General features: G+C 36.4%; 1 protein-coding gene across 1 annotated transcript in view; it reads left to right on the top strand.

Annotated features, from left to right (window-relative positions):
- Positions 1 to 10597: 10597 nt before the first annotated feature.
- The window catches only part of Tsp42Eq (Tetraspanin 42Eq), a 152580-nt gene continuing 142428 nt past the window's right edge, over positions 10598 to 20749 (top strand). The window contains exons 1-2 of the mRNA XM_067776058.1: positions 10598 to 11382; positions 11478 to 11610. The gene's annotated coding sequence lies outside the window, so the exon portion shown is untranslated. The remainder of the gene's footprint in view (positions 11383 to 11477; positions 11611 to 20749) is intronic.

The following is a 20749-nucleotide window of genomic DNA, read 5'->3' as shown; positions in this document are numbered from 1 at the left end:
GCTAGAAGCTTCAACTTTCACCGAATACTTACGTATATAGCATATATTGTTGTCCGAAAAAATCATAGAGATCGGTTGTATATATAGTATATATCGAATACAACCGATTGTTCAGATAAGAAACTTTTCGCAATTTCTACCCCATTTTAACAGCTATAAGCTTCAAATTTCACCGATTGCTTACGTATATAGCATATATTGTTGTCTGAAAAAATTACAGAGATCGGTTGTATATATAGTATATATCTCATACAACCGATTGTTCAGATAAGAAACTTTTCGCAATTTCTACCCCATTTTAACAGCTATAAGCTTCAAATTTCACCGATTGCTTACGTATATAGCATATATTGTTGTCTGAAAAAATTATAGAGATCGGTTGTATATATAGTATATATCTCATACAACCGATTGTTCAGATAAGAAACTTTGCGCAATTTCTGCCCCGTTTTAACAGCTAGAAGCTTCAAATTTCACAAAATGCTTACGTATATAGCATATATTGTTGTCAGAAAAAATCATAGAGATCGGTGGTATATATATTATATACCCCATATAAACTCTAATTTTAACCCCTTTTTTACGGCTAGAAGCTTCAAAATTCATCAAATTTCATCAAATAGTTACGTTTACGTCATATATTTTTGAAATACGTGATTCGTAGTCATAGTTTTTACATGCAGACCACAAAAAACGTGAAGCTTTGCATCCTCACACAGATTACCTACCTATTTTTTATTTTATATTTATCTTAAAAATCGTTTAGATATGTTCAAATTTCACCAAATGCTTACGGGTATAGCATATATTGTTGTCTGAGAAAATCATAGATACCGGTGGTATATATAGTATATATCCCATACAACCGATTGTTCAGAAAAGAAACTTTGCGCAATTTCTTCCCCATTTTAACAGCTAGAAGCTTCAAATTTCACCAAATGCTTACGTGTATAGCATATATTGTTGTCTGGTATATATAGTATATATCTCATACAACCGATTGTTCAGTTAAGAAACTTTGCGCAATTTCTGCCCCTTTTTAACAGCTAGACGCTTCAAATTTCACCATATGCTTACGATATAAAATATATTGTTGTCTGAAAAAATCATAGAGATCGGTGGTATATATAATATATACCCCATATAAACTCTAATTTTTGCCCCCTTTTTACGGCTAGAAGCTTCAAAGTTCATCAAATTTCATCAAATAGTTACGTTTACGTCATATATTGTTGAAATACGTGATTCTTAGTCATAGTTTTTACACGCAGACCACAAAAAACCTGAAACTTTGCATCCTCACACAAAGTACCTACCTGTTTTTTATTTTATATTTATCTTAAAAATCGTTAAGGTATGTAGATCTGTTCACTATATATTTCTTATCTTATACATCCGATTATTCGGAGATTACGAACGGGATAAGATTATTGTTCAGCCCCATTCATGAAAGGTATGAAGTCTTCGGCACAGCCGAAGACAGTCCCGTTCTTACTTGTTTTTTTTTTTGCTCATATACAAAAAAACTTTCCTTTTTCCCGATGAATTGACGAGCCAGGCGTTCTTGCAGCAGTGCACATGAGCTGTGTGCTATTGTATTGTATTGCATTTCATTTAATTTTCCAGCGCAACAATTTGACAAAATTATTTTAAAGTGCTAGTCAAAACAAGATAAGATCAAAAAAATAGTAACAAAAAATTTAATATTTAAAAATATGACAATAAATAATTAAGTAACAATTGATAAGACATTTTCATTAAAAAATAGTTTAATAGAGCTTAGCCTAGGGATGAAGAACAGAAATTAAGGTTAAAGGAGAGTTGCTATAGTAATACGGTAGCAAGTTTAATATATTTATTTTTGGCCAATTTTTTGTTACAATTGTAATTATTTGGAGCTTTTCGGCCGATAAAATAAAGACAAAACACAAGGTTTCTCTTTTCCTCCTTCGTTCTGGCTTAATAAAACTTTTTCAAATTCTTTTTTTGAAGACGGTTGATATACATAATTCTTCTCGGTACCATTTTTGTACAGCTTTTCACACTTGAATTATCATCTAAGTCAACATCGGGTATATTAATAGAAGTATACGTAGATTTGCAGCAGAATACAGCTTCTCTCTTTGCTTCTCTTCTTTTTCAAATTTTTCCACTGCCCTTTCTTGCTTTTTAATGTACTCTTTGTCTTGAGATGAAACGATCATTTTTATCTCAGTTCTTTGGCAAATTGGGCTTTATTTTTCTTTAAAAGTTGCCATTGTGAAAAATCTTAGAGTATTTAACTTCTGAAATTGGAAATTTGTCCCCTCCTTTTGAATTAACTCACCTCTCTAGTGGTAACCTCAAAATGTCCGCTAGAGAAATGATGACGTTTGTACATTTTCTTCCTCTAATAATAGGAAATCGTATTCCAGACGACGACGAATGTTGGTTATTTTTTTTAACACTCCTCAAAATTATTGACATGATACATAGCAGTTCTTTTGATACAAATTCTTTAATTAAGTTAGAGTCTTTAATCACTGCTGATCACTGCAGTGTATTCCAAGCGGAAATTGCTGCGATTAAGGATGCGGTGGATGGAATGCTATCCAGTGCTACCACGGTTAGGGAATTTAACATCTACTCTGATAGCCAATCGGCTATCAAGGCCTTGAGCTCAACTACAGTGCGATCGAGGGTGGTCTGTGAGTGCCTGACCTCGCTTGCCATTGCATCGAATTATTTTACAATTAAGATTATCTGGGTCCCGGGCCATAGTGATATCCCGGGTAACTGTCAAGCGGATCTCTTAGCCCGCATCGGTATAACTGAACCGGATGAAGATGGCTGTAGGGACTTCGGGATCCCGCTGGCCACCTGTGGATTGCTCCTCCATAGCTGTGCCTCGAATCAGCTCAGCAAACGTTGGGCGGATACCACGTCTTGCAGGGTAGCAAGATCTTTCTGGCCGAAAGTGGATGGCAGGAGGTCTGCTGAAATAATTGGGTTCACTAAGGCTCACCTATCAATGGTCATTGGGGTTTTGACAGGGCACTGTCCCATGGGTATCCATGCGATACGTCTCAATATACTGGAAACTCCATCCTGCTGCAGCTGCATGGAGGATGATGAGGTGGAATCACCAAATCACTTTATGCTTGATTGTCCAGCTTTTGCCAGAATTAGGCGAAAGTACTTCGGTCGCGACTCACTTGGATCTCCCGAGGATATATCCAAAGTTGAGATCGGTATCATTCGGAGCTTTATCGTTGCTACCCAACGATTCTCTAAGTAGCTGGATCTAGGTCACCGTTATTTTTGGTGTATGTGGTATCACAACGGACCTTCGTGTTGTCCAAGTGAGCTATCCTTATCAGGGCAGCTACCACCTAACCTATCCTATCCTAGAGTCTTTAATAAAATCGCATAATGAAATGTATTTGAAATTGTTTCACAAATCCCTTAAACCTAAATTTCACTTTTTAACACATTATGTGCGTGTCATTAAACAATTAGGTCCTCTTAAGTACTTATGGACTTTTCGATTCGAATCTAAGCACAAGGAAGCAAAAATGTATGCAAGAAGTATTACTTCCAGAAAAAATATAACATACAGTCTAAGCATGAAGGGATCTTTAAAGTTTACAGCATTTATTAGGGCCCATAACAAAGGGTTTCCAAGCCAAACGCAATATGATAAAACTGAGCATTTTCAAATTAAAGATTGCAGTTATTTTAAAAATATCGTGAACTTTCAAACTTTTGAATCAATGCTCACGAATATTATTAAAGCCAAATTATTCAACTTTAAGGGGACGACGTATAAAAAGGGCTATTTTTTAACAAAAACTACTTAAGAAGTCATTGAACTATATGAAATAAAAGAAATTGTTATTAGTGTCAATAATGAGGCAAAGTTGGTTGTAAAAAGAATGTTATTGAAAAAAAAAAAAATGTTGAATTTTTTACAAGTCTACCTATTCATTTGTACTACATTAACGAAGGAACTCCTGTCATTAGAAATAAGAATTTTTAGTTCCTGTTTATTCATTAAAAAAATATGTAAACAAGTGCCTATTTATTATAAAAAAATAAATTTTATTGAATTGAAAAATAATAATAAATATACTAAAAATAATTTTAATTTGATGTGATCTTCATTTCAAATCAACAGTTTTTAATGCATATTTAACGTTACTTTCACGTAAGCATAATTTCCAATTAACATTTTTAAAATGTTGTTTCAACGTTGCTCTACGTGAGTATTACATAAATATCATGTTAATTATACATGAGTATCATATCAATAATACATGATCGTCATGTTAATTGTACGTGTTTCATGTACATATATATAAATATCATGTTAATTATACATGAGTATCATATCAATAATACATGATCGCCATGTTAATTGTACGTGTTTCATACACATAAATTTCACGTAAAAATGATAGATTCGAAATGATAAAATTAACATTTTTTCATTTCAGTTGAGAATTGTAAACAAAAAATGTTAACTTTACGTGGTTTTTAGTATTTTTTTGGTTCAGTGTGTATTTTCACAGTTGAAATATGGTATTGCTACCATGACCGCATATTTAATGATTAAATGCGGAAAAGTACACGTACCCCAATAATTAACTTCTGTTTGTTTTCAAACTAATTGTGTGATCTATTGTATTCTGCCATAAAACCAGAGTTGGAACACTGCTCGCAGTTAAGTGGGCTAACAAAATCAGCATATAATGTTAAGTATAAGTGAGGCGTTAATTTGTTGTGGATGTTAGTTTCTGAACGGCAATTCTTTGTCACTTCGATCTGTCTTTGGAACACCCTTCCAACTAGAATACGGCAAATAAGTAATGCACTGCATTTCAAGAAAGAGATAATTTTTTTTACAACTGACTATCATTTCCTTTCATAACTTATTTATTTTACTGATTTCTTATCCTGTTTTACTCACCATCTTCAACCTTCTCTAAGGGTTAAACTTACTTACAGCGACAGCTTACAAGGAATAATCGTGACTAATTGCCTGTGACAGCATTTATTTCACGTTACCAATCACAGACTCAAACATAGCTCTCATCACAGGAATAAAATCGCTTCTATGTTATTATGGCGGCCACCGTGGTGTGATGGTAGCGTGCTCCGCCTATCACACCGTATGCCCTGGGTTCAACTCCCGGGCAAAGCAACATCAAAATTTTAGAAATAAGATTTTTCAATTAGAAGAAAATTTTTCTAAGCGGGGTCGCCCCTCGGCAGTGTATGGCAAGCGCTCCGATTGTATTTCTGCCATGAAAAGCTCTCAGTGAAAACTCATCTGCCTTGCAGATGCCGTTCGGAGTCGGCATAAAACATGTAGGTCCCGTCCGGCCAATTTGTAGGGAAAAATCAAGAGGAGCACGACACAAATTGGAAGAGAAGCTCGGCCTTAGATCTCTTCGGAGGTTATCGCGCCTTACATTTATTTATTTTTTTTATGTTATGAACCAGTACAATGAGCAAGTTACTTAAGCTGCGACTGAATAACAGTAGATGCCCCAAAAAATTACGCAGAGTTTATTATTCGCAACACAATCCGCAGGGGATAATATAAAACTGAGGTAATTCTATATGACAGCATAACACTGCTAATACGCGTCCAAAAATATCTTGAGAGGTGTCAAAAGACGCGTATTGACCTCGGCAACAATAATCCGAAGGCCGAAAATAAAAATTTTAGCTCGTTCAAAAAATATTAACGAAAACCCGGAAAACGACCCCTGAGTGCTCCGAAACGGGTTTGGAGACCAAAACTATTTCCGCGTAAAAATCTTCACAATTTTTTTTATGGGTATCACGAAATCTTCAAAATTTCAACAACCACATGAAAATTTTCAATTTCTTTCGCATATATCTCTTGACAGACCCTATATTTTTATTTTCCGTCTTCGGATTATTGTTGTCGAGAACAATACGCATCTTTTGATACCTTTCTCGATATTTTTGGACGCGTATTAGCAGTGTCAAACTGTCGTATAGAATCACCAAAACTGATTCCTCTTGGCGTGTTATTTGTTTTTTTTTCAGTCACAGTTACGGTTAAAAGCCGCTGTGATTGAGAGGTCACCATCACAGATAACATTGTTCCTCATAAATCACGGGATCGGCCAACATTATCTGATAATGCCGTCATATAAGCGCAGTTTAGATTGTTGACGTCTTCTTTAAAATAATAAAGAAGCAGGAAACATGAATGGAGGCAGTAAATTAAATGTAAAGTTTTGTTTATTTATGTTTAGATGTTAAAGTTTCTACGTTATAATTGAATGTAAGTATTATGTTAACAACAGAGTGATGTGAGTTGTGTAATTCTAACTAATGTGTTAATGTTTGTTTTGTTTTATGTCATATTTTATGATAAATATACAGTCTCCCTGATGAAGATGAAAAAATTTCATCGAAACGCGTAGGAGGAAAAGAGAAACCTTGTATTTTGTCTTTATTTTATCGGTCGAAAAACTCCAAGTAAGTTTAACCCTTAGAGAAGGTTGAAGATGGTGAGTAAAACAGGATAAGAAATCAGTAAAATAAATAAGTTATGAAAGGAAATGAGAGTCAGTTGTAAAAAAAATTATCTCTTTCTTGAAATGCAGTGCATTACTTATTTGCCGTATTCTAGTTGGAAGGGTGTTCCAAAGACAGATCGAAGTGACAAAGTATTGTCGTTCAGAAACTAACATCCACAACAAATAAACGCCTCACTTATACTTAACATAATATGCTGACTTTGTTAGCCCACTTAACTTCGAGCAGTGTTCCAACTCTGGTTTTATGGCAGAATACAATAGATCACACAATTAGTTTGAAAACAAACAGAAGTTAATTAGTGGGGTACGTGTACTTTTCCGTATTTAATCACTAAATATGCGGTCATGGTAGCAATACCATATTTCAACTGTGAAAATACATATATGTATAAGGGTGGTTCAAAAATTTAAAGTTTTTTTAGAGACCTAGCGACTCTCCAATTATGTTACATATAACAAAAAAAATAAACTATGCACAATTTCAGAACTTTAGAATATATCGAAGGCAATTCTGTAAAACTTTGATTTAGAAAGTTCTTGCTGTTTTCAGGATTCACCAGTTAAGCATTCTAGAATTTTTCAGCATAAAATTACTGAATTGTAAAATTGTTATAAAGCTTAAAATATAAAGTTTGGAGCAAAGCCCTTGCTCCGGCTAAATATACGAAGGGTTCCATTGAAAAACTATAAAAAGTTCATTTACAATGGCAACTTTTAAAGAAAACTAAAGCCCAATTTGCCAAAGAACTGAGATAAAAATGATCGATTTATCTCAAGGCAAAGAGTACATTAAAAAGCAAGAAAGAGCAGTGGAAAAATTTGAAAAAGAAGAGAAGCAAAGAGAGAAGCCGTATTCTGCTGCAAATCTACGTATACTTCTATTAATATACCCGATGTTGACTTAGATGATAATTCAAGTGTGAAAAGCTGTACAAAAATGGTACCGAGAAGAATTATGTATATAAACCGTCTTCAAAAAAAGAATTTGAAAAAGTTTTATTAAGCCAGAACGAAGATATTTCTGCACTAAAGGTTTAAAACAACTTTTTTGACATGAATGTGGCAAGGGTTTCAGACCGGAATAAATTTTTCGATCGTGAGGCTGTAGACGCCGAGCTATAATGAGGTTTTTCAGATAGATGCGTTCAACGCAATTTTATGCATGCCGATAACATCGCCATAATCACGCAAGGTGTTGCGTTGTTAATATAAAGGAATTTGAGACTTGAAACCTATTTCGTTTATGTTAAAAGCAAATTTCTCGAAAGCAGCATCTCGAAGGATGTTTGCGACAAATGTAGTCTCTTTAAAGCAAATAATACTAAACAAACGGTAGCTTTTGTTCAACTGTATGCGAAACATTTAAATGAAAAAAGATTTACATTAGCTGAGCGTGATGCCGATCTCAAGATTATTGACAAAAATACTGCGGTTTTAGTGTATGATCTACAAAATATATTTTCACTTCCGAAATTATTTGCTTCAAGCTTTTACTGTAAAAGAAAGTTGCCTGTATTTAACCTTACTGGTACGCTTATACTGCCTGGATGCGACAAAGTAACATACTGCGCCTTATGGAACGAAACTTAGAGCGGACGAAGCGGAAACGACATTGCCAGTGCCTTAATTAAAATATTGACTAAAATTTTAGAAGAGCATCCAAATCTTAATACCATTATATTATGGAGTGACTCGTGCGTTCCGCAAAACAGGAATCGTATAACTGCGACTGCTTTTCTATAATTCTTACACGATCATCACATATTATAGAAATTAAGCAAAAATTCAGTGAGCTAGAGCATTCATGCTTACAACTGGTTGATTGTGTTCATAGCGTAATTGAGAAATATTTACGAAACGTCGAAATTCCTGCTTAAAAATACAAACTTTCCAAATACAAAACTCCGTTTGTTGCAAATGGCTGATAGTGACTTTAAGTGCTATTCTTTAAAATCGACAAATATGAATTTTAAAGATGTACAATTTTTTAAACGCAAATCTTTACTATATTCTGGAAATGATTTGTTCAAAATTGGAAGGAAAATTTTATTTGATAATGCTAATTATTCGTTTACAAATATTCAAAAAAACTAGATTTTCAAAATCCATAAACATTTGGGAGAAACCCTTTCGTTTTGTGCCGAAAAAAGCACTTGGTTAAAATAAAAAGATAGACTTAACAAGTGCCATTCCATTCGTGGAAACCAGGAAGATAGAGCTTTTTATCAAGCTTTACTTAAATTTTAAACTACTTAACGCTTTGTTCATTATTATTTATTTATTTGTTTAATTGTTTGTTTATTTAATTTTTGTTTAAAAACTGAATTGTTATGTTTATTTATTTCTTTATGTTATTTGGTGATACATTTAGGTTATTTTAAAACAGAATGTGACTTTTTTTGAAAAGATGCATTCTACTGTGCTTTTATTTGCTGTGAATTAATTAATTTATTTACTTTTATTAGAAATAAAATAAAACATTTAACTAATTTAAAAAATCGTTAATTTGGTTGAAATTGAGAGCACATTTTGTGTATTTTAAATAAATGTGTATTTTTAAATCCTAAGCGCTTCAAGTTAGTTTTACACCAGGTCCTTTGTTAATGAATTTTTGAAAAATATCTATGCTTTCGTCTTACTTCTTTTTCATTTCACTTTTTGAATAGAGCGTATATTCAAAAAAGTGGGTAACTAATATTAAATATATAAATAAGTAATAAATTTTTACTAGTATTAAGTAAACATATCAAATATTACACTGTAAAAAGACTATGTCTTATATGTGCATTAAATAAATTAAATAAAATTTAATTAATTAAATTAAATTAAATTAAAGTAAATTAAATTTTGTCGTACGTTATACATATTACTGCAAACTTACGGCAAAATTTTACTGAAGAAAATCCTTTACAAATTCAAAATAATAAACAATATATAACAGAATTAAAATAATATAAGAATTTCGTGGACTAGAGGTACTCTCCCAGACTTTGTAGATAATGTAATGAGGCGTTTTGGAGAAATACAATTCCAAACCTCAAACCTGTTTCCCCAAAAGTCTTTTAATGCAACATACACGACATAAATTTTTCCGGGCGACGATATACGTAACATTTTGGAAACACACAAAAACCTGATTATTTAGTAAATAATACACCTAGAATGTTGAAATTTGACGTGTGGACTGGTATTGAGGCTCGTGATAAAAATTTGAAAAAAAAAATTTTAAATATTGGTGGACGAATAAAATAAGCTACATATATCTTTGCAAAAAAGAGATTTATATCAATGGTATTTCATTTCCCAAGTGGATTTATAACAATAAATAGGAAAAACTTTAAATTTGGGCGTAGCACCACGAAGAAAAATTAACCGATCGAAACAAAATTGGGTACACAGATTTTCCATATAGCAGGAAATATTTCTAGAACAGTGGAAGAGATCGGTTAAAGACCGCAAGTTTAAAAGGGCCGTAGACTAGAATAATATGCTATAACTTAGCAAAAAATTGTTCTAAATGAATGATATTTCACCTATCAAGTTTCATTGTAAGAGGAAATGCCACGTGTTATGTAGAAAAGTAATTTATATGAAATGAAATGTGCAATTGAAGCTCACGCTAAGTATACAATTTTCGGTTATACCCAAACTTAGACATTTTTTTTTTTTTTTGTTTTTTTTTTTTTTCAGAAATTGTAGAAAAATTTACGTTTCCATTTGTTTCTAACAGCATTGAGCACTATCTTCTAAATGAACTATGATTTTGCAATTTTGATTTTACTATAATATTTTGAAACACCCTAATACATATAAACATATAAGCAAATAAAAGAAATATTTCCTTTGAAACAGAATAACAAATAATTTAGCAAATAATATACTTAATTAGCTTGACTTTGTTATAAGGTAGAACGAAAACTGTTTGTTCACCTGGTTTTGAAAATTTGTGAAACCATAAAAAAAGTATAAATAGTGCTCACAAGAGTTTTATTGCTTTAAGCACTTTAGAATTAGCAATCGGCGGAAAAAGTCAAAAACTGCAATGAATTTACGGAATAAATTCGCGCTGCTGTTTATCCTTTTGAGCGGTGTCAATTCGCAGCCTCGTATTCCTAAAGCCCATATATTGTATCATTAAATTATACTTTGAAATATTTTGAGATGGTTCTTTGGTAAATATGGAAAAAGTGATTACAGCTGCGCATTGCCTGATGCCATCAAAGTTTTAGTTGGTGTAACCAAAACAAACGGTAATGCAAACGGCAATTAAAGTGAGTTCACACTTTATCTCGAGTTCTTCGCACTTGTATACCTTTCTTCAATTTAGCACTGCAAAGCGCAATTTGTTTCACTGCAGAACTCGGGATAAAGGGTGAACTCACGTTAATTGTAATTTTATCTATATAGCAAGTTTTCTTAGTATAACTAAATGCAATAATAAAACGCTCCACCTAATTATCCATCACCTTTTGTTGTGCTTATTATACCAGCTATAACTTTGACATCAGGCAATGCGCACTTGTAATCACTTTTTCCATATTTACCAAACAACCAACGCAAAAATATTTCAAAGTATAATTTAATGATACAATGTATGGGCTTTAAGAATACGAGGCTGCTAATTGACACCGCTCAAAAGGACAAAGAGCAGCGCGAAATTATTCCGTAAATTCATTGCAGTTTTTGACTATTTCCGCCGATTGTTAATTATAAAGGTTTTAAAATAAGAAAACTCCTCTGGACGTTATTTATACGTTTTTTATAGTTTCCGAAAATTTCAAAATCGGTGATGAAACAATTTTCGCTCTACCAAAATAACGAAGTCAATATAATTAAGTATATTATTTGTTAAATTGTTTGCTATTCTGTTTCAAAGGAAATATTTCCTTTAATTGCTTATATGTTTATATGTATTAGGGTGTTTCAAAACATTATAGTAAAAACAAAATTGCAAAATCATGGGTCATTTAGAAGGCAGTGCTCAATGCTGTTTAAAAAATGGAGACGTAAATTTTTCCACAATTTCTGAAAAAAACAAAACAATAGCAATGTTAGTATACAAAACCCAAAATTTATTTGGTTATTTTAAATTAAAGATCTTTTTAAAAATAAGTATACTTTATAGCGAATACAAATTATCACAAACAAATCATTATATTTTGACTTTGGAAGTATACGGTTTCTGTAGGCTTTCTAAAACGGCCTTTTTTGTTGGTTCCGTCGGAACTTATTTTTGATTAGCCTTGTAACGTAGCGTTACAATAAACCACTTGTACTTATGCTTGTATAGCATAGTCAACAACCACTAATAGCAAACCAATGAAAAAGCACAATAATGGTGCGTAGACTTCTCAACCAGTTTCTATAGCATAGCCAAAAACCACTTGTGTAGCATAGTCAACAACCACTGATAGCAAACGAATGAAAAAGCACAATAATGGTGCATTGATTTCTCAACCAGTTTGCGGCACCACCCATATAAACAGCGAATTAGCATTTTTACAATTCAGTCCTCGCAGGTGAGCCAGCGGGAGTGGTTGTCTTTGTAAAGACAAAATTGCCGCTCCGGCTAGCTAGCCGAGTGGAAGGGGGCGCTGTCATGGCGCGGGTCACCCTCCACCAGAGTTGGACGACGCGAGTGGTGTCTTCAGACTATCCTTCCCTCCGTCGCCCACCCTGGTGTTGAGCGGCCCGCTGCCTTAATGACCAAATAACCCCCCTCCCCCGCGGCTCGGACTGAGCCGAAGGTGCGCTGTCATGGCTCGAGTCACCCTTCACCTGGGCTGGGCGACGCGAGTGGTGTCTTCGGACTATCCTTCCCTCCGTCGCCCACCTCGGTTTTGAGCGGCCCGCTGCCTTAATGACCAAATAACCCCCTCCCCCTCAGCTCTGATTTTAGTAGGCTGGCCGGAGCGGAGGGACCACTCCCTCTAGTTAGCTGGGGAGTAGAGGGTGTGGCCGTGGCGTGAGTCACCCCCTGCTGCACCAAAGCAACGCGAGTGGTGTCTTCGGATTGCCCTTCCCTCCGTCGTCCTGGTCTGGTAAGGAATGACTCGCCGCCCGAACGAACGCACGACCCCCTCTCCCCAGCTCTGGCTTCGGTCGTGAGCCAATGCGTGCGCACAAGGGGCTACCGCTGTGCCGTTAAGGTGCACTTCCCCTCCGCCACGGGTCGACCCACGGCGTCTCGGCTGGTACAACCCCACCCCCCTTACGCACCATCTACTAGTGTGCAAGTAGGGAGGCGGGGGTGTCCAGCGGTGAAACGAGCACTAACCCGAGTCCTCGTAGTTTCTCCCGCAGGTGACTGACCCCGCCGATTACCGAGCCTGCCGAAGACGTTCGATCAGCCCGATCCTGCCGAAGCCGACCGACCAATACAAGTCCGCTGGTACGCCCATCCTATCCCGCCCGGAATACGCTGCCGCTGTCCAGGTAAACTCCGTCGCCAGCCCATCTCCCCTCTCACCACGGCCCTGGTACGCGCTCCGTAGCCCACCGACGCATCGTCGCCCCTCTGGTGCCGCCGCTGCTACGACGACCGTTGGCCGTTCGCCATCCTACCGCCGTTAAGCCGCTGCTACGACGTCCGTTGACCGTTCGCCACCCTACCGCCGTTCAGCCGCTGCATCCGTCACGCCGCTGCTACGACGTCCGTTGGCCGTCCGCCATCCTACCGCCGTTAAGCCACTGCATCCGTCCCGCCACTGCGACGACGACCGTTGGCCGGTTGCCATCCTACCGCAGTTAAGCCGTTGCTTCTATCCCACCGCTGCTTCCGTACCGCCGTACCAGTCCGTCCGTTACCCGACCGTTCAGCCGCCCTACCGAACCTCCGTTAGTCGACGCTCCGCCCCCCTCGCCATCTTGCGACGGAAAGCTGCTGTCCGCCTAATATATCCAGCCGTGTGTGCGTGTGCTCGTAACACATAAATATCGTGTATTTATTCAGTAGGGGTTTGTGGGACCTTTACTCGACTCTGGATCGACTGAGCGTTACCCCAGCCTTAGACAAAACCCACCTCGTAGCCTATACAATTTGCAGCAACAACTGTTTTTCCTCCTCATCATTTGTTATGACTTTATTAAAATCTTGAATAAGTTAAATAACTTTTTCGGCGATATTATTGACCACTTTGATTTTATTACCTAAACTTCTAGCCTCTTTTTTAACTCTGGCTCCTGTTCCCATTATCTTGGGTGTTTGTTTAATAAACTTTGCTTCCTCACTTAGTATATTGGTATTTCCTCTAACCATTCCTAGCTACGCAGGGACAGGCATCTTATTCACAAAGTTCTCTTTGTTTACACAGCTTGGTTTCATGGAAAAAAGTGACAATAACTCCAGTACGCTTAGAGCAGGGTAGGCAGAACGGGAGCTCGAGAACCTCGAACTAGCATCAAATTACGAACGTTTAGACGTAGAGGCGACGATGCTGATAGCGTACAAACAGTTGAACGATGCTGCTAGCCGTAAAAATACCCATAAGACGCTACCAGCAGAAGAGAGAGCCTGAAATCTGCGGTTAAAATCCATTCCGTGAGCGCAACGGCGGAACTCAATTGCGCTGCGATTATTGCAGATTAACCTCCAACACAGTGAAGTGACGCCGAGCGATCTCTTCCTTACTAGTGATAGAACGATACGAGTACTGAGCGAGTAGTATCGATACTTTTCCAAAAAATACTCGAGTGTTTTGTACTCGATGCTTTATTCCAAGTTCTGAATAAAGTATCGATACTTTATTTGCTTTATGTGAGAAGAAAATTTCTCCAAGCACTGTGTAAACATTCTCACTATGAAATAAAAAGACTTGCTAACATATTTTCTCTCATATAAAATGTAGTTTTTAACAATGTAAAGGTTATAAAAGTACTAACGTGTGGGAAAATAATTTCACTTGCAAAGTGTGAAAGCACCCTTAGCCAAAGCAAATGTAGAATTCTTCTTCTTATGTTTTGCCTGCAACGAAAATTGGAAGTTGGCTACTTTTTCATATAAAATGATGCGAGTGTCGTTCGATCAACAGTTCTAAATAAAAATACGTGGAAAATCCTCATGAGTCATAATGTTGCGATAAACGTATCTAAAACTGGTTATGTGACGGTGCTTTAAAACTTACTCCTATTCCCGCCGTACTTGACCCTGGTCAGCCAGCATTTCAGCTTTCAAGACGTTCAATAACAAGGTAACGAAAAGCAACAAGGCACATTTTCGACAAGGATGATGTACTCGTATTACCTAGAAGATATCAAAGAACCAATTTTCGTTAATTGAAGTGATTATGCCCCACCCTGCGACGTTCCTCTGTTTATATATTTTGTGGATCGCATAGATCCCATTGCGACGTTATCATTTAGCTGCCTTACACAGAGCTGATCCTGTCGATGATTGCTATGGCAATGCCCAGAAAAACACTTAGAACATACTCCTGGTGCTACAGGGATTTCTCTTTTTTTATGACCACTCTGTGCAATGCAGTTTTAACTTGCCTTTGGTGTAAGTATGTTATGCTAAGGGGAATAATGCTTCATTCATATTCGATTTTATATAGTAATAAAGAAAATATAAATACAAGGCGTGATATACCTCTGAAGAGAATTTAGGCCGAGCTTCTCTTCCAGTTTGCGTCGTGCTCCTTTCAAATTTTTCCTACAAGTTTGCGGTACTATACCTGCGTGTTTTACGCCGACCCCGTACGGCATTTGTTAGGCAGACGTGTTTTCCCTGAGAAGTTTTAAGATGGCGGGGTATTTTATGCAACCCTCAAAGATTGTTCTAAGCTATTTTACAATCTTTCCACCTGCAATATAGCTAGTTGCTAGTAGGTGATTTGAACTGGGGAAATGTTTTTAGTGTCCATTCGATTTTGGTATCTGTCACCAATCTTGGTACATCTCGCTCCTTATGTGGAATTTAGACGTTTTACACAATTCTTCAGTATCATATCCTGATGGAACCGGCTGGCTATCAATGTGTGACCATTACCCGTTCTCCTATTTCATCAGTCCCTGGACTGTATCTCCCGTAGATGGGACTTTCTTCAGACTGTTTCGCTGGAGCATTCTATTACAAAAATTTTTCCATGAAGCCCTGTTTGACCAGCTGATTTTACGTTTAAATATCCCCACCAAATCGAAATTGTTCAAAACCTTCGCGCTGTTCGGACGTGTTTCTAAGCGCTCGCCTGTTTTTGCATGTAATATATAACTTGCTGTTTTAGTTTTGTTATTGTTTTTTCTTTTATTGTATTTTACTTCGTAAATTAACTGAAATGCCTTGCATTTGTGGCATTTGTGTATATATATATATACTCTATATATATAATATAATATATACTCTTTGTTTGCGGACTCAGAGTTGATCGAAGTCAACCGAAAATTCAATGTACTCAGTTCAGTGAATTTTTATACCTTTCATGAACATGAAATGGTATATTAACTTTGGTCCGATGTTTGTAATGTTGAGAAATATAGAAGATAGACTCACCATTAAGTATACCGAATTGATCAGGGCGACAACTGAGTTGATATAGCCATATCCGTCTGTCCGTCCGTCCGTCTGTCTGTTTGAACGCAAACTAGTCCCTCAAATTTTAAGATATCTCAATGAAATTTGACACAAGGATGTATTTTTGTATTATATTAGACATTTGTCGGATCCGGTAGGATCGGACCACTATAACATATATCTCCCATACAACCGATCGTTCAGATAAGACGATTTTCGTCATTCCTGCCGCAATTTAGAAAGTATAAACGTGAAACTCGGTGATATATATTCTAATATATCATAGAAGATATCTTGAAAAAATCACTTTGATCGGAGCTATATATAGTATATATCCCATACAACCGATCGTTCAGATAGAAAGATTTTTGGCAATTGCTCCCTTAATATCCAATATAAAAACGTTAAACTTGGTGATATTTATTCTAATATATCATTGAAGATTTTTTATTTTATAATTATCTTAAAAATCGTTTAGGTATGTACATCTGTTCACTATATATTTCTTATCTTATACATACGATTATTTGGAGATTACGAACGGGATAAGATTATTGTTCAGCCCCATTCATGAAAGCCGAAGACAGTCCCGTCCTTTCTTGTTTACATTGTGCTGGTGTTTTACCTGCTGACATTGAGTTTTTGAGTGAATCTAATACTGTTTTCACACAGACGGCTTATTGAATAATAAAGGCAGTTTTCTACATTAAGACGCTTATTGAGCTCAATCTTCCCTACAAAATTCGAATCTATAATTATTTCATTAGTGACTAATCGAATGCTTAATGAAGTCAAAAGCACAATGCAACTCTGTTGGGAGCGTTCAGTTTCTTAGTTTTTGGTGTGTTCAGTGCTTAAAAATGTCATTTGTCAAAGTAAATGTTATTGCCTGTCATATAGCATTGTCATTTTATTCGCTTGACATTTCATCCTTCATACTAATCGAGCAGTTATGTGTGAAAGCAAAAAATTTAAGATTTCATTAGAAGGTGAAATGAGATCATTTCTGTGTGAAAACAGTATAATATTCCTTTCTATTGCAAGACTTGCGCGTGTGAGCGTCGCGGTTTTATTCGCTCGCCGCCCCCGACTCTTATGCGGCAGTTACTCACGAACGTACGTACCAAAAACGTGTCAGCTGACACGACCTATCTTATGAGTGTGCAATGTAAACGAAAACTCACCGACGTGCAACGCCCGTACGTACGTAGCCCGGAACGTAGAAATCAAAACAATTTTGATTTTTTCCGTAAGAACGTGTCAGCTGATCGCTCTCTCACTAGACAGAGTTGCCTAGTAAACTTTTGTGCGCTAATTTTTGACCGTTTGCAATTTTATGCAAAAACACCTAATTCAAGTTTGAAAAATTGTGAAAATAATTCGAAATAAATATGTAAAACTGCAGATTATAAATATGTAATCTATTTATACTTATTTAATATTTATTCCGGCCTTTTACAATATCAAAAATTAAATTGGAAAAAGTTGATGTTTCCATAAGCATACATTCAAAATGGTCAATGGCAACAGTGCTTATCTGTAAACAATACACACACAAATATGTTATGTACATATACACAGATGCACACATTAATTCCTACGGGCTTGAGAGTTCGGTCAAACGTGCTTCGTACGACAAACGTCCGTACGTACGGCACACGTCTGTGGGTAACTGCCGCATTAAGCGGCAATTACCCACGAACGTACGTACCAAAAACGTGTCAGCTGACACGACCTATCTTATGAGTGTGCAATGTAAACGAAAACTCACCGACGTGCAACGCCCGTACGTACGTAGCCCGGAACGTAGAAATCAAAACAATTTTGATTTTTTCCGTAAGAACGTGTCAGCTGATCGCTCCCTCACTAGACAGAGTTGCCTAGTAAACTTTTGTGCGCTAATTTTTGACCGTTTGCAGTTTTATGCAAAAACACCAAATTAAAGTTTGAAAAATTGTGAAAATAATTCGAAATAAATATGTAAAAGTGCAGATTATAAATATGCAATCTATTTATATTTATTTAATAATAATTCCAGCCTTTTTCAACATCAAAAATTAAAATGGAAAAAGTTGATGTTTCCATAAGCATGCATGCAAACTGGTCATTGGCAACAGTGCTTTGCTCTAAACAATACACACACAAATATGTTATGTACATGTACACAGATGCACACATTGATTCCTACGGGCTTGAGGGTTCGGTCAAACGTGTTTCGTACGACAAACGTCCGTACGTACGGCACACGTCAGTGGGTAACTGCCGCATTAGGGCCATAGTGTACAATACATAGTGTACAACAGGGCTATTCAAAACTGAAAGTGCACCTGTATTAGTGAGAGCACAGTAGTCGCGGTGATCGTGCGGGTGAATTGATTTTTCATTTAGTCGCTTACAAGCCAACCTAATACTATTTTCACACAGACGGCTTATTGAATAATAAAGGCAGTTTTTTACATTAAGACGCTTATTGAGCTCAATCTTCTCTACAAAATTCGAATCTATAATTATTTCATTAGTAGCTAATCGAATGCCTAATGAAGTCAAAATCACAATGCAACTCTGTTGGCCGCGTTCCGCTTCCGTTTCCGCTTCTTAGTTTTTGGTGTGTTCAGTGCTTAAAAATGTCATTGTCTGCATGGCGGAACGATACAAGGTGGCCGCATCGAACAGCTGATTATAACCTTTTTTATTTGATTTGATACATCAACTACCGGCGCAGTACGATTTTGACATTTGTCCATCGAATTTACAAGTACATGGATTTTTTTTTGTTTGTAGGTATGTCACCATGCTCCCACCTTGTATCGTTTCACCATGATTGTCTGTCTCATCCTACATACTAATCGAGCAGTTACTTCTGTGTGAAAGCAAAAAATTTACGATTTCATTAGCAGGTGAAATGAGATCATTAAGTTTCTGTGTGAAAACAGTATAATATAAACGCACGCAAGTCATTTTCTGTCAAAAATGTCTCATGCACATACAACTTGTATGAGAGCAACTCAAATTGAATTTGCTGCGTGAAAAGCTAACTCGATTTCCAATTTTTTTTCTGCGTGACATTTAGATTTGACGATTGCACACATGCTTTACATTGTCGCAACGCATGCTTATTTGGGTTAGGGCAAAAAACGCCGGTTGTTTGCGTGCGCTAAAAAAACGCGGTGCGGTTTTATTAGGTTCGCTTGTTACTAGCAAGCAACGAGCTAACAACAAGCATATGTATCGCGCATAATTTTTCATACATATTTTGATACCGATCAGCCAATACCCATCACCGATGTTGCTACGCCAAGTGCCAAGCGACGACTAAAGCGGCAATTGCCCACCGACGTGTTCCGTACGTACGGACGTTTGTCGTACGAAACACGTATGACCAAACCCTCAAGCCCGTAGGAATCAATGTGTGCGTCTGTGTACATGTACATAGCATATTTGTGTGTGTATTGTTTTCAGATAAGCACTGTTGCCATTGGCCATTTTGCATGCATGCTTATGGAAACATCAACTTTTCCAATTTAATTTTTGATGTTGTAAAAGGCTGGAATTAATATTAAATACATATAAATAAATTACATATGTATAGTTTGCACTTTTACATAATTATTTCGAATTATTTTCACAATTTTTCAAACTTTAATTAGGTGTTTTTGCATAAAACTGCAAACGGTCAAAAATTAGCGCACAAAAGTTTACTAGGCAACTCTGTCTAGTGAAAGAGCGATCAGCTGACACGTTCTTACGGAAAAAATCAAAATTGTTTTGATTTCTACGTTCCGGGCCACGTACGTACGGGTGTTGCACGTCGGTGAGTTTTCGTTTACATTGCACACTCATAAGATAGGTCGTGTCAGCTGACACGTTTTTGGTACGTACGTTCGTGAGTAACTGCCGCATAATGCTTAGAGATAATAAGAGCCAGTTAAGCAAACATTGTTAGATATGTAAGTAGTGCAATGGACAGCGATTTAAGAGGGATCCGGGCTGTTTACCACTATGAACGTTTTTTTTTCAAACATTCGTCACTTGTATGAATTCACAATGGCTTTGATGTTCTTCCATCGTATTTCAGATAGTTTTGGAAACTCTGGCAGTTCTTAAAAGTTGTTAAAAAATTTGCAAATAGCTGTTTTGTCTCCTATGCCCAGATCTGATTTAATGCATACAGAGTTAAATATATCTGATGATGGATTTTCGGGATTATATGTTTAATATAACAGCTACCTACATACATTTGTATAACAGTTGACAATAGGCTAATTTATTTTGGGACTGAAATAAATTGTAGTTAGATGACAAGTAATGTAGAAATAACTTGCATCTGACTATTTTTCGGCCATTATCATACAAACTTACAGATACAACCCATTCGCATTCTTTTAAGAAATTATTTAAATTGGTTATAAATATGTATATAACACGGGTCAACACAAAATTTGACCTTGACTTCAAAGCATTATATTTCAATTCATTAGGTCGTAATTTGATGAAAAAATTATTGCGACGAATATTAGGGACACTAAAGCGGCAATTACCCACCGACGTGTGCCGTGCGTACGGCCGTTTGTCGTACGAAACCTCAAGCCCGTAGGAATCAATGTGTGCGTCTGTGCGTCATGTACATAACATATTTGTGTGTGTATTATTTACAGATAAGCAATGTTGCCATTGACCA

This window comes from Eurosta solidaginis, chromosome 3 (assembly GCF_040869045.1).
Source record: "Eurosta solidaginis isolate ZX-2024a chromosome 3, ASM4086904v1, whole genome shotgun sequence".
NCBI lineage: Eukaryota > Metazoa > Arthropoda > Insecta > Diptera > Tephritidae > Eurosta > Eurosta solidaginis.
This window is presented reverse-complemented; position numbering and strand designations above follow the sequence as displayed.